The 13,463-nt window shown below is 36.6% G+C and overlaps 1 protein-coding gene across 2 annotated transcripts in view; it reads right to left on the reverse strand.

The window, feature by feature from the left end:
- Window positions 1–10,972, reverse strand: part of LOC146464805 (octopamine receptor beta-2R-like) — a 28,941-nt gene extending 17,969 nt beyond the window's left edge. The window contains exons 1-2 of one of the 2 annotated variants that reach the window (XM_085129524.1): window positions 10,516–10,972; window positions 9,711–9,920 (exon numbers count right to left, since the gene is read on the reverse strand). The gene's annotated coding sequence lies outside the window, so the exon portion shown is untranslated. The remainder of the gene's footprint in view (window positions 1–9,710; window positions 9,921–10,515) is intronic. The other variant, XM_085129525.1, reaches the window with a different exon arrangement.
- Between the last annotated feature and the right edge of the window lie 2,491 nt (window positions 10,973–13,463).

Consider the following 13,463-nt stretch of genomic DNA (forward strand, 5'->3'; position numbering starts at 1 on the left):
CTAACGGCTTGAAACGTCAGCACTCGAATCTCTTTAAGGGGTCATTTCAAATTACCTTATCAGTTCAGTTGATAAAACCAAATATTCCGGTCCATTCCCCCCACCGATACAGCACAACACTAGAAGAAGAAGAAGGCTAATCCCCTTATTTATGGAAAAGCAAGGGCCTGTTTACTGGGAGGTACAAATACATATACATACTGTATTGGACATAAGGATGACCTCCCTAGCAACCGAGACAAACTTCCCTCGGATTTACTTGCAAATTTTGTAGGCAGTTTTCCTTGGCAACCGAAAAAACTGAAGCGCTATGCATGCCTCAGTTAAAGCGATAAATAGCATCCGTACTGAAAATCATTTTTAGATTGAAAACTACTTTTGTTGCTCTAGTTCAAATTACATACGCCTCCGACAGAAGGTTTTAGATTCTATATCAACAGGGACGTTTGGCAAGTTTCAAAGGGTTTTCGGCGGTCAAATTATAAAACATCTGTCATTTAGCATCAAATTAGCCAGTAAAAACAAAATTTCCAAAACATTTGTTTTTCTGTATTTGAACTCAATTACATTTCGAGCGTAGGAGCTCTAGCCTACCGAAAGGGCAACTAACTTGAGCAACCTTCGGAAACAACGACAGCGAAAGAAAAACAAGAAGTAAAAATAGGGTTACCCTAGGGTTACCTTACATTAATTCTTTTAAACAGTCCCTAAATATATAAGAACTAACTCTCGATTTAACTTAAAAGAATAAACACAGGCGCAATAAGGGGATAAATCTAATGTGACCGCGTAAATGTTTAACGTTCGCATGCAGGCAGCACATTATATGAATTTCTTGAATACTTTCAAGGGCTCTTATTTTGCCGAGGTTTCAGTCACTAGATCACGTCTCAGTTTGTTTGCAACAAATTTCAACCCGACGAACTATAATAAAATATGCATAAGCTTCAAACGTTGAAAACTCATGCAGGCATGCTATTATTGTATCTAAATCACAAAGAATATTTCTATTTTAAGACAGGCTTATGAATGATAAGGTTTCTTCAAGGGCAGAACCTTTTTTTGAGTAAACGATAAACGAATTATACTAGGCACTTAATTTAAGTTTAGCACACCCTGAGAGGTACGCTTAGACAAATAGTGAACTGCATACTATTCTTCACCTGGATAAACTATACTGATTGCTTGTATTTTGGACATCTTCGATTATATTCAGCATAAATTTTCGTTTTTCATACGTGCAAAGTTTAACAAGCTTTGAAAACCGTACAACGGCATTGAGGAACACTAATCCCTTTCAATCGGAAAGTATTACTAGCTAGAAAATACAAAATGAAGATAGTAAATAACACGAGAAAAACTTACGTTCAGTCGAAAGCCAAGTAAGAAATTGCTCCCTTGGGAATAAATGACCGAGTTTTAAATTCCGAAGAATGGGCAATTTGGTTTATATATATTCATACAAATAAACGTTGTTTTTTTTCATCCAATCTACGAGATTTCTGAATAGGCCAACCTGCAATTTTGGAAAATAATAAAGTACGCCACTGCGTGCTTCCATAAACTCATTAAAGTTTTACATGTTTTACAATATCTATATTCAGCAGTGGTTTCCACATTTCCCATTGAATATATCGTATTTCATATTAAAGTATACTTTTTAAAGTCAAAGCAAGTTTTAACTTGTATTAAAGGCTGAGGATTGAGAAGAAGGGAAAATCTGTTTTCAATTCTATTCTTTAACCTTGACCTAATTGAATTTAATTAAAACAGAACACAAACCAGGGAATTTTTAGACCAAACTTAAACAAGAAATTTAGACGAAAGATCACTACTCTGCAGTGTATTTCAAACTGTACTAGCTACGTGTACCCATCAAGCAACTTAAAACCGGGTAGATTGCAAATAAAATGTAAACGCCATCGAGATCCGATGGAATCGCTCGAAGCTACTTTTTTTTCTGCATTTAAATTACAAATTTAAACCAAGCCGAAATAAGTCGATGAACTTGAAATTTCTTTAATTAAAAATGGTGTTTGGATTTTATCGAAGCACGTAAAATTAAAAGAAACACAACGTCTTGAACCTGAATCCTTCTTTCGTTTTAAGCAGTTTTGTTATCTGATAACAATGTTATCTTACATTCTTCCCAACGTTGTTAAAGTTCAAATAATGTTGGCTGAAGAAAGTTATGCATAATTCATGCATATTCTGAGCTCATCTTATAATGCATATTTTACAAGAGATGCGTTTTCACAAGAGCTTTTCAAAACGGGAAAATGGAAGTTTGTAGTCTTTCAACTTTATAAAAGCCTCACTCCAAATGTAGCATGTTTTACGTACTAGATTAGACCGCTTGAACCTGTTCAAAAATATTGGCTCATCAAACAAATTCCTTTATTAATTCACCGTTTTACCTGAAATGTAACATTTGTTTCTCGCACATAAAACCGTCTTGGGCTTAGAAAACGTAAAACCTTGCACAAAGGTTAAGCCTATACAAAGAATGCATAATTTTCTCACTGCTTTTGCAGGAAATTGGAAGTGTACGCTCAATCGATAATGCTCAGTAGGAATAAATAAAGATCTCACCAAGCTATATATACAGTATGAAATCAGTAGTACTGTACCCCCATAACACAAAATAAAAAGGATTTTTGTAACAGGGTGTGTTGTATTCCTAAATATTTGAAAATTTGTTTGTCCAAGTGGCTCTTTCCAGATTAACAATTGCGATAATTTAAAGACTAATTTAAATGACCAATTCTGAAGACCCGTAATGTTGAATTCTAGAATCTCTTAATTGATGCTTTTAAGTTGTACTAGTACTCCAAATGGCTGTTAAAAATGGAAATTGCCATTTTAAATGCAGACAAAAAAGTGCATTTTAAAAGCATCATTATGTTGAACAAAAGAATAACAGGGGAGCAACATGAAACAATAGATTTCACGAAAATTTAAAACTAAATATATAATAGCAAAACTCGGAAACCCTAGTTCTAAGATAATTTTTTATATACTATTTTCAAAATTTGCACTTATTTACTGGTTCGACACCTTCAATATTCTTTACGTGCATAGAAGTCGTGTTTGTAATTGAAATCTTGCCAGGAGTGCTAGTAAATTGCCAGTTCAAGATAATTGTTTGGGAAAACGAAAATGTTGCGTACCGGAGTGTTTAATATTTAATTTATCATCTCAGAACAGGTGGTGCTGTGAACTGAAAAGTCATCGAACAAGAATTAATGAAGTTTGTTGTTGAATTCGTAACTCAAATCTTCCACATCAAGGAGCCTGACACACCCTAAAGAAACATTGTTTCAAAAACAATTATTATATGTTCTGCGTAGACAAAACATTTGCTGCAGAAACAAAAACTGTTCTCAACCGCATTTCTTCGAGAAGAGAAATGTCCGAAGCAAGGTGCCTTCTAATACTGAGATATTTTTGCGTAGTGTATAACTATGCAAGAAAATCCGATCTTTTTAAGGGATATTGATATCCAAATGAAAATTGGAGGTAACCATGTATTTTTCAAAAAAGCTTTAAAAGACAAAACAATGTGTGAATTTTTTTTTTTTCAAATTGAAGTTTTGAAGGGAAGCAGGGATCGCGCATACAGTGGTGAGAGCACTCGCCTCCCACTAATGTGGCTCGGGTTCGATTCCCGTACTCGGCGTCATATGTGGGTTGAGTTTATTGTTGGTTCTCGTCCTAGCTCCGAGAGGTTTTTCTCCGGGTACTCAGGTTTTCCCCTCTTCTCAAAAATCAACATTTCCAAATTTCACGTCGATCAAAAGATTGTCCCCATAATGTAAAACGCATTTGATCATCTCGTTGCTAGGATATTCTTTTCCCGCAGTCATAAACCGCGTAAAAATACCTTTGAATAGAAAACATCGTCCAAAGCGAAGTCAAATTTTCTCGGACCATCCCGAGATGCACAGAAAGTATATGTAGTAGCAAAAGGAGACAGCGTCCTTAAATACAGTAAAAACCCACGTATAAGAACCTAGTGATTTAAGAACCTACAGGCTGAAATTGGACATTTTAATACCCAAATATATAAGAACCTATTTAGCCTGGCAAAGAAAAATAGGTTCTTATACAAAAAAAAAAACCACTCTTATTGTAAGGCCAAAATACTGGATTTTGTTAGAAATTGTGAAATTTCTGAGAAATATACCATGAAAATTATTTGTTTAATACAGTATGTAGTACAATGAAGAAACTTCAAAATTGAAAATCTTTTAAATGCAGAGTATACAATATGTAGTACTGTATAAAATTATACTGGTGTAGTCTTGAGACTTGAATCTGTATAGTGCCCTGACTTCTTGTATCACTATGACAAATCCTACAAATAAGAACCTACTAAGAACCTAATCAGCCTGACTTCGGAAAAAATACCCCAAAATATAAGAACCCATTCAGCCTGAACCCAAAAATTCTAGGTTCTTATACGTGGGTTTTTACTGTAACATAATGCGGAGCAATAGCGACTGTAAGAAACTATACCACGTCGGTGAACGGCTATGAGAACGTCAAGAACGCTGCAAGTTTCATGAGTAAAAATTGGCACTGTATAAGTATTACAAAAGTTGCTACATTTCTTTGCTGTTCTTTGTAAAATGACAAAATGAAGCTACTAAATTCAAAATTTCGTACAAAACGTGAGCACACGACAGTAAATTCATTACTGTTTTCCTTTTACGCTTTAAATCAATTAATCAGCCAATCTCAATCTTTATTCATTTCATTCAAAATATAGTGAATCCGTTCATCTCTACCCTCCGAACGCCGTTACTACCAAATACTAACGAGTTCAGTTCCTGAATAGTTCGGCTGAGTAACATGAATTTATATTTTCAAGTGATGTTTTTGCTGGCGTCGCCGTCGTGGTTGCTCTAAGGACACTTGCGCAATAACATTTCCTCGTTGTCGGAGCCCTTAGGGCTTAGGGCATTGCGCAACCTTAATGGGCATATCAATTTCTTGCAAATTCTCATTGTACCTGAAGAAGGCTGGTTTGGCCAGACGAAATATAGTACACTCTAAAACGTAATTCTACGTTGTATCGGTCTCTGCTTCTCTTATCATTTGTATTTGTTAAGCCGATCAGATCAACAATTGATCCAGCGTATACCACCAGGATTATCGACCACGGTTGTTGCTTAGACATTATTTAGGACTATTTATTTCGTTGTGTCGCAAACGCTCGTACAAACAAAACATTGCGATTTTGCTTTGACGCAAAGGATCGTGTTCTTCTAAAAGATCATAGTGACCCCCTAGGACTCTGAATGATGTAACTAAATTTGAAGAATTTCTTTTTTTGGAATCACTATACAATATGTTGTCAGGTACTTCATTGTTAATGGGAAATGACCCTATTTTTCGTTAGTGTCATTTTTTTTTTTTTCGGGAACCGCAAGGCATTCTACTGTCACGTTTTCGTGCTTTTACAACAATAAATACTAATATTTTATTCATTTGATAGAAATATTTTTTACTCTTTCCAGGCTGACTGTTTCAATGCTGCCGTCAAAAACTTCCTGTCCTTGGTAAGGGGCAAAACCACGCCAAAAAAGGAAACCAGTGGTTTCTTTTATAGCTTTTTAAATGGTTGAAAAAACTAGTAAGTGAGTGAAAATTGTTAATATTCTGTTGTTAATTATGTTTTTTGTCAATCCTCGATCCGGCCTGTTTCATCCCCATTCCAAAAATTACTTGGGGATCATTTCGCGTTCAGGGGATAGGAATCATTTCGGAGGCTCCACACATCTCTCGACTTAATTATTCAGAAAACCGTCAAAATTGAACCAGAGGTAACCAAAACAAACAAAGATGCGATGAAGCGATCTGAGAATTTCAAGTAATATATCAAACACGAGAAGGTGTGTTTCATCAGATATCCAAACACTGAGAAGTAGGTTGAAAATACGATTAAACGACTTCGAGGTGTTTAGCAATGTCTGATGAAACACACTTTCGAGTGTTTGATATGGCATTTCAAATGATAAATTACTCTTGGAGAAATTTAGGGCTAAAGTTGGCAAAATGTCATGGTAATTAGGAACACATATCCAAACCACGGTCACAGTAGTGATTTTCTTTGTTTTCTCTTGATGAATTATTAATGAGTTTGAGAATTTAATATGAAAAACTTGAAAGGTTTTCTTTAAAAAGCAAAAAGACATGTTTGTAAAAGTATGGTTATCATGAAAACAATAAATCACGTGAGCAATCACACCATATTCGTTCCTCAATTTTGTCAGGCTGAATCAGTTTGAATATGATCGCTACTAACAAACGTTCGAGTGTCGTAAACAAGCTTAAACAGGTGCAAAGAAATCGAAGCAACTTTGTGAAAAGCAGTTCATGTATGATGCGATTCATCCTTTTACAGCAATCGATTGATTGCAATGGTCGGTTACACTTTGCCTTCATGTTGATGTAAATTGGGCTTTCTTGTTCAAACAAAATCTTGTCCGAACGTGTCTATTACATATTCAGTCTTAACCATTGCTAACAAGCCGATGAACATAAAACGTAGCGATGAAAACAGCAAAGGAAAACTAGACAATAACGGGGATAGCGGAACGTTTGAAGATAATCAGATTGCCTTATGACTGTTTCACATGTAGTACATTCTAATTCTGAGTATCTGCTAAATTATAGACTGTTGCTGAAAAGTAGTGATTATAACACACTTGATTATACTAGTCTGTCATATTTCCATGCACAGAAAACAAAATAGGGCGTCTGGTCGCAAACATTTATAACCTTGAACTTGGAAATGCTTTAAACTACTATGGTTTTAATATGATCAGAAAAAATATATATGTATTTTTCTCTCAAAAAATAAAATGTTTGAAGCTTGAAAATCACTCACATTTTTTGTCATGAGGCTCAGTTCAGATATGCCACTCAGTAGATCGCTTGCCGCTCGTGAATGAAAAGTCTTCCTACGCTGAATTCTATTATCTTTTGTTCTTCTTTTAATTTTCCACCACAAAACATTGACCTTGCCAGGTAATTTGAATAACAACTAACTCAGACGGTCAGTCTGTCTAAACTGAAACACGACGTTTTAACTCGCGATTGGTAAAAATTCGTCTACACTGATGCCTTTAAAGTTCCACAGTAGTTACAGAGCAAGCGTTCTTCTCTAATAAATACAGTTGTTATACTCTAAAGCAATCAATCATGTATTTTTCTTGCTCAGTATAATCTACCGGTAAGTTGTGCTATGTTTAAAACGGTATAGAAAATTGTACCAACAGCTGGCTTGTTTTTCATTTGCGACGTAATAGCCTTTTCACGCTTAACTCTGCTCATTTGCATTACAATGAAATCTAGCATGAATGTGAGGCAATTTCGGGCTATTTTGTAGTTTTAGCCCGAAATTGCCTCGCATCCACGTTGGATAACATTGTAATGCAAATGAGAAAAATCAACCGTGAAAAGGGCTATTTTCAGATATTCAGACGGCGGTACGGGAGGCAATATAAATTATACACAAATTGTATCTTCGCTCACGCGTCTACCCTAGTTAGCACAAAATGTTTTTTTTGAAGGCGGTCATGAAAGAGTTAAGTTTCAAAGACAGGAACTCATGATCATCTACTAAGGGCTTTGTTTTTTTTTTTCCATATATATTATATATGAAATGTGTAATTCTATTAAAAAGGAATTAATGTTTACTTCGTTTGTTTCATAAGAAACCATTTCAAAGGAAATCCTAAATGAAATGTCTAATTAATATTCCATCAAAAGATGTAATATTTACTTCACTTGTTTCATTAGAAACCATCTGTAAAGATATGTCACTCTCACACGATGTGGAATTCAGCTCACTGGAACAACTATTACTTCGTATTAGTTCATTGCGTTTATCTTGCTTTTGTATTTCGTTACAAGGAGATAGTCTGAGGAATTGCGACCTAACTACTGAACAAAAAATAATATAAGATCTTCTATATTTGTAAAAGATTGAAAAAAGGAAAAACTAAAGTGGGCGAGGTAGACGTGTCAAGAGAGGTTATTTACATCCCGGTTTACATTAAATAGTAAAAAAATAAAGTGAATTATAACATGATGACAAATAGGGGGCCCGCTAAGAGAGACTGAAAATTTCCCATTAAGCCTAATATCACCAGAAATAGCACAAATGGTATTCGGCTTTCTTTTATCGCCAGCTACACATGTTTTCTTTAATAAACTAAGTAGTTTGAAAGCGAGCGAGGAAATAATTAACAGAAACAAGAAATCCTTTCGAAAAAAATTACGAATTAAAGCATTTCAGTCTTAAAACTTATCAGATTCTAGTTAGTTTTCAAGTTATTCTGAATTCAAACGTTACGTGTCTGTAATTTCCCCTGCCAGAATACATTAAATTTATGAGCCTGACACAACTTCCGTTGGAATCGCTTGGTCTGATGTAGAGAATCGTACAAAATTGTTACAGACCCTGCTCAGTTTTCAGAATAATCCTTTACCTATTTTAGATCAGTTTGAGGTGGGAAAAAAACATACTCAGAACGTACCGATAAACCAAATTCTTCACATCGTTTGAAAATGAGAAACATAGTACGTTCAATCATCAAACTAGTTCTTAGCCTGTTCAGTTAGCGGCAGGTGAAACAAACGCCGGAATAGGCGTCTGCTCTCGCAGACGCGTCTGTTCTCTGCTCTCGCAGGCTAACCAGTTCCCCTTCGTGACAAAACAAATTAATAAACACGGATAATTTTTATCAATACAGATCAACTGATATCGGTAAAACCAGATTTCATGGTTTTGCGGGCGATTTCCGATATGTCAGTTTTTTATCCTCCTTGTTTACATGATTTTAATGTTTAATGATACTCAAAAATACGTTTCGAGAACCTTTTCATCGGAGCTCCTTGTGAAGACAACGCCTGTGAGAGTGTAGCACCAAATTAACCGGCCACGCGAGTCGATTTAATAGGCCTTATCACGGTTTTCGACGCCATTTTGACGAGTAGGCAAAGGCGCTTGAAATAACAGTGTTTGTATGGAAATCCGATGTCAAATAATTTTCATAAAACATCGCTTCTGAAAAATTCATGAATTGGAAACTTTTGGCACTTAGGAAAAGGATTTTCAAGAAAAAAAATTGGAGGGATGTAGCTGTGCGAAAGCGTCCAGTCTTTCCATGCATTTTGTCTGTAAGCGAACCAGCCGTGAACTGCTACTAAAAATAGTTCGCGGGAAAAAATAGAGAAATGTATGGAAAGTTCAAAACACGTCTGGACGCTTTCTGGCACAGCTACATCCCTCCAATTTTTGTTCTTAAAATCCTTTTCCTAGTGCCAAAAATTTCCAATTCATGAATTTTTCAGAAGCGATGTTTTATGAAAATTATTTGACATCGGATTTCCATACAAACACTGTTATTTCAAGCGTGTTTGCCTACTCGTCAAAATGGCGTCGAAAACCGTGATAAGGCCTATTGTGGATGGCTATGGGGTAAATATGAACTAACTGGCCCTTAATGTGTGATATTTAATATAAAGTTTAAAATGCGCCGGTTTCGGCTAGATCAGTAGCTAAAGTTTAATCTCTTGTACCCAACTAGCCCTTTATGTTCCATATTTTGAATAGAGTTAAATAATAATTATACAATAAAGTCACCCCTTGTATTTTCCGGTATTTTTGCACAAATACATATGATGTATATACAAACCTCGGTAAAATGAAGCTTCCCCGATCCTTCAAGCAAGCATGTTTATCTCGAATTGAGGCGCGGGGCTTTGAAGCGTTTGGTGTCGGTAATTCCTTCAATCCACTTGAGTAGGAGCCCAAACTGGATCGGAATCCTTTGAAGCCTCTCTCCTCCGCCTCCGAAACGAAGAAAACGCCTCGGTAATGTTGATGGATTTCAATTCTTCTTAGTCTAGTGTATGGATAAAAGAGTTACTGATCAATGGTGTTAGAAGAACAGAGTGGAAAGTCATGCTGATCTGTCTCGTTTTTAGAGAACTGTTTTATCAGGTCAAAAGAAATTAGAATCTGCATTGTTTAGCACATTAAAAAATTACCGCAGAGGACCAAAGTTGACGTAAACGTTAACGTTCTTTTTTTCATATCTCATCCAGCACGAGACTACATTAATTGCTGTACCCAGTACAACATTTTCTCACAGTGAGGTTGCGATTAGGCGTTAGTTTTCTTTGAAGCTTCTTACCTGGTAAAACAAAGCTCGATTTTCTACGAGCCATGTGCTACCTATTAAAAGTTAGTGGAGGTTACAAATTTCACGCCGGAAAACCTTGTGCACCACGTTCCAGCTTGTTGTGGAAACCGATCAAAAAATACGAACCCTCCCATTTTAATTAGACTTTCATGCATAGATCAATGCTTTAAAATTGGAACAGCTTAAATTCCTGGGTGATTCTCGAATATTTAAAATGGGGTTGATCATGAATTTAATATTTAGAAAGAAAATAACCCAAGAAATTCAATGCGAGAGAGTCGAGAAATGAACTTACCTCAAAGACGTGCGCCGGAAGTTCTGTTGAATTGGCCTCACAAAAACACACAGACGGTTTTAGGGCTGGTGCCGGAAGTAAGAAAAATGCATTTCCATGCTTCAGTAGGTGGAATATCGCGTATTTTAAAGTTCAGTTGAGATTGTAGAGTATAGAATTAATTTTCATTGTCTAGTCAGTCTATTCTTATATCATTGTCTTTCGTGATGGTAGTCGCTTTCTTCGATTAGGACCCTCTCAGACGACGCAGCATCAGTGTTCTACATCAAGACAAACAAGTGCCGCCACGAGATGGGAAAATGGACTTGTGTCCCTGGATTGTTTCAAGTTGAAAACAACCAGCCTATATAACAATCGCCGGAAAATTTGAAGAAGAGATATTGCGTTTGAATATGTTCCGTTCTCACATGGAAATAACAGCCGCGACAGTGAGAGGAAGCCGGTCGGATCTTTTGAAATGCGGATGGTGTGGTCAATTAGAGGAAGTGAAATGAGAGTGGTTGATCCGCATCTTAAGATGCAACACTGATGGGGGCCTTTATTAATTAATGGAATATTGTCGGAACAGGCGCAAACGCGTAGGCCCTAGGCCTTTAGGCATGGTGCTTAATAGCGATGTAAAGAAATAAAAAAAAGATGAATCGCTCAGTAGTTGATGTGCTAGTCGCAGCCTCCCTCACAGTCGATTTTAGAGAAGTCGTATTCGTTTCTCTCCACAAGGCGTCAGCTTGTGCGTGTGCTCATTCCGTTCCTTTTGTGCTACTGAAGTATCACGGTCCAGCCACTCTCTAACCTTGACCAATCAAATCCGTTGCTGTAAAGGAAATATCTAGGCTTGATCAACGCAGGAAGGGGGGGGGGGGGGTACTCAATAAAGTTTCATATGCAGAGGCTACGTCTTTGGTTCAATCCTTATCCTTTTATACATACCAACTTTTCTTATTGAAATGGAATCATTGGTGTGGCAAAATAAATAAATTACAATTCCACATCCATAAAGCAAAATGTTGTACCCCTTTCTTCGGCCTTAAAGATAGACCAAAGACAGAAGAATATCATGTACTTTACTGATACAGCAGGACTATCTACATACACACGTATAACTTATTTAATATAAGATGGCTTCCTATTGTTTTATAATCTTGCGCTTGGGGATGTCGAAAATCGTGTAGTAATCTGCGCGCTTCCAAAGGAAATCGTAGCGCGGGCGTAAGCTTGGCCAAAGATAAAAGAACAAGTGACAGTGTATTTGCTCCCGTTTCCCTCTGGCATTTTGTTCCTGATCTAAAAGCAGCTCATTTGCATTTAGTTTCAATTTACGTAGTTATGCAACTAGACTACTAGTGTCGTCTGAGACCTCGCCAGGTGGTCGCCATATCACATTTGCTTTCGTTTTTCAATTTGTATAATCTGAGAACTTGGGAAAAATCAGAGTAAAAGTTTTCAGTTACAGAAAGGCACCTTACAAAGACATCAGTTCAGATAAGATTTTTTAGAAAGCTGATTTACATGTTTGGCGTGTGTAGAACGAGAACGCCTAAGGCAATTGATCTTATTTTTAAACTTCCGAAACGGAGATCTCGTACGTGGCTCTGACGTCAGCTGTGAAAGCTATTCTACAACATTGCCTCAAGCACCTTAAAAATGCTCACGGGGGTTTCAGCAGCAACAAATTTGTTTTCTTTATCCGGAAATCCATAGCGTGTGCGGAGTGGTTTAAGAAAACCTTGTGCTTTAAGCATCCCGGAGCTTGAGTTTTAATTTGCGTTTAAATTTCTGTCTGGAATAAAATATTTGGTTGTAGCCAGAGGCATTAAAAATTGAAAAGGTTAAAAGTTGACGCGTGAACGGTTTAAAAACTATTTAAGGATATTTCAGTTGATGCAGCAACCTTCTTCAGTTCAGAATGTAAATGACTAACGGCGTCCCTGGTATTATATGAATAAGAATTAAAAATATGCAATAAATGTGTTAATGTCTAAAATTCTTGACGAGAGTACATCATGTTATATATGTTTGAGAACGATATGTGTTCATTGATTGAGTTTGTAACTCGGAAGGAACGACACGCTTAGAAAAAGACTTCGTTTTCATTTACCTGCTCGATTAACACATTTCAGATCGATTTCGTGTTGGTGAAGCGTGAATTTTTATCCAATGTTGCTATGACTTCAGGAGCACCCAATGGGAGTTTTCTCTCAGATCCTTTGAAACGCTATTTTAGGCTATCTGGAGTGCCTTAAAGCTCTGCAGATTCATTTAAAGCTGCGCTATAATATTTTTATCTGTTCGGTCATTCTAGGGGAACTTGAGTTTTTTCGAAATTACCAGGGCATTTTTGTCCATTTCCCAAAAAACTTAGGTCTTATTTCCTTATCGAAAATGTTAGCTGACCTTTTTTCGGTACCCGTAACGACATTTTTATCAATCCGAAAATACCAGGCCTTAAATTTCCCATATCACGAAAGTTCGAGGCGAAAATTATTTTCAGAAAATTGTAGGGGATTAAGGGCCTTCCGAACAGATAATTTACCGAAACGATCCGTTGGGTGCCCTGTGGCTTTGGCATGCTCTTCGACCTGTGTTTTTAGCGCGCGGGAGGTCTAACGAATGAAAACACTAGGGTACTCTTTGCATTCAATCTTATAAATAACTTCTTTGGAAGCATCTTGTCTAATTTTATCCTTGGCTTTCTTTAGAATGTTGGAGACAATACGAATGGGTTTATGCATGACTTTGATGTTGAAGCCTTTAATTTCTCAAAACCGTTTGGCGTAAGGTAATAACCTCGTTGGTTTGTACTTATTTCACGTTCTGTGATGGATTGATAACCCTTGAGGAGGAATTGGGTAAGATAGTTATTAGCGGATATGAGAGCTTGTAACATGCGTTTGGTTCCAATGATATTTCCTCCTCGCATAAACTACTTCCTGTTGAATGTTTTGTGC

The sequence above is a fragment of the Pavona decussata genome, unplaced genomic scaffold (assembly GCF_977016875.1).
Source record: "Pavona decussata unplaced genomic scaffold, jaPavDecu1.1 SCAFFOLD_161, whole genome shotgun sequence".
Taxonomy (NCBI): Eukaryota; Metazoa; Cnidaria; class Anthozoa; order Scleractinia; family Agariciidae; genus Pavona; species Pavona decussata.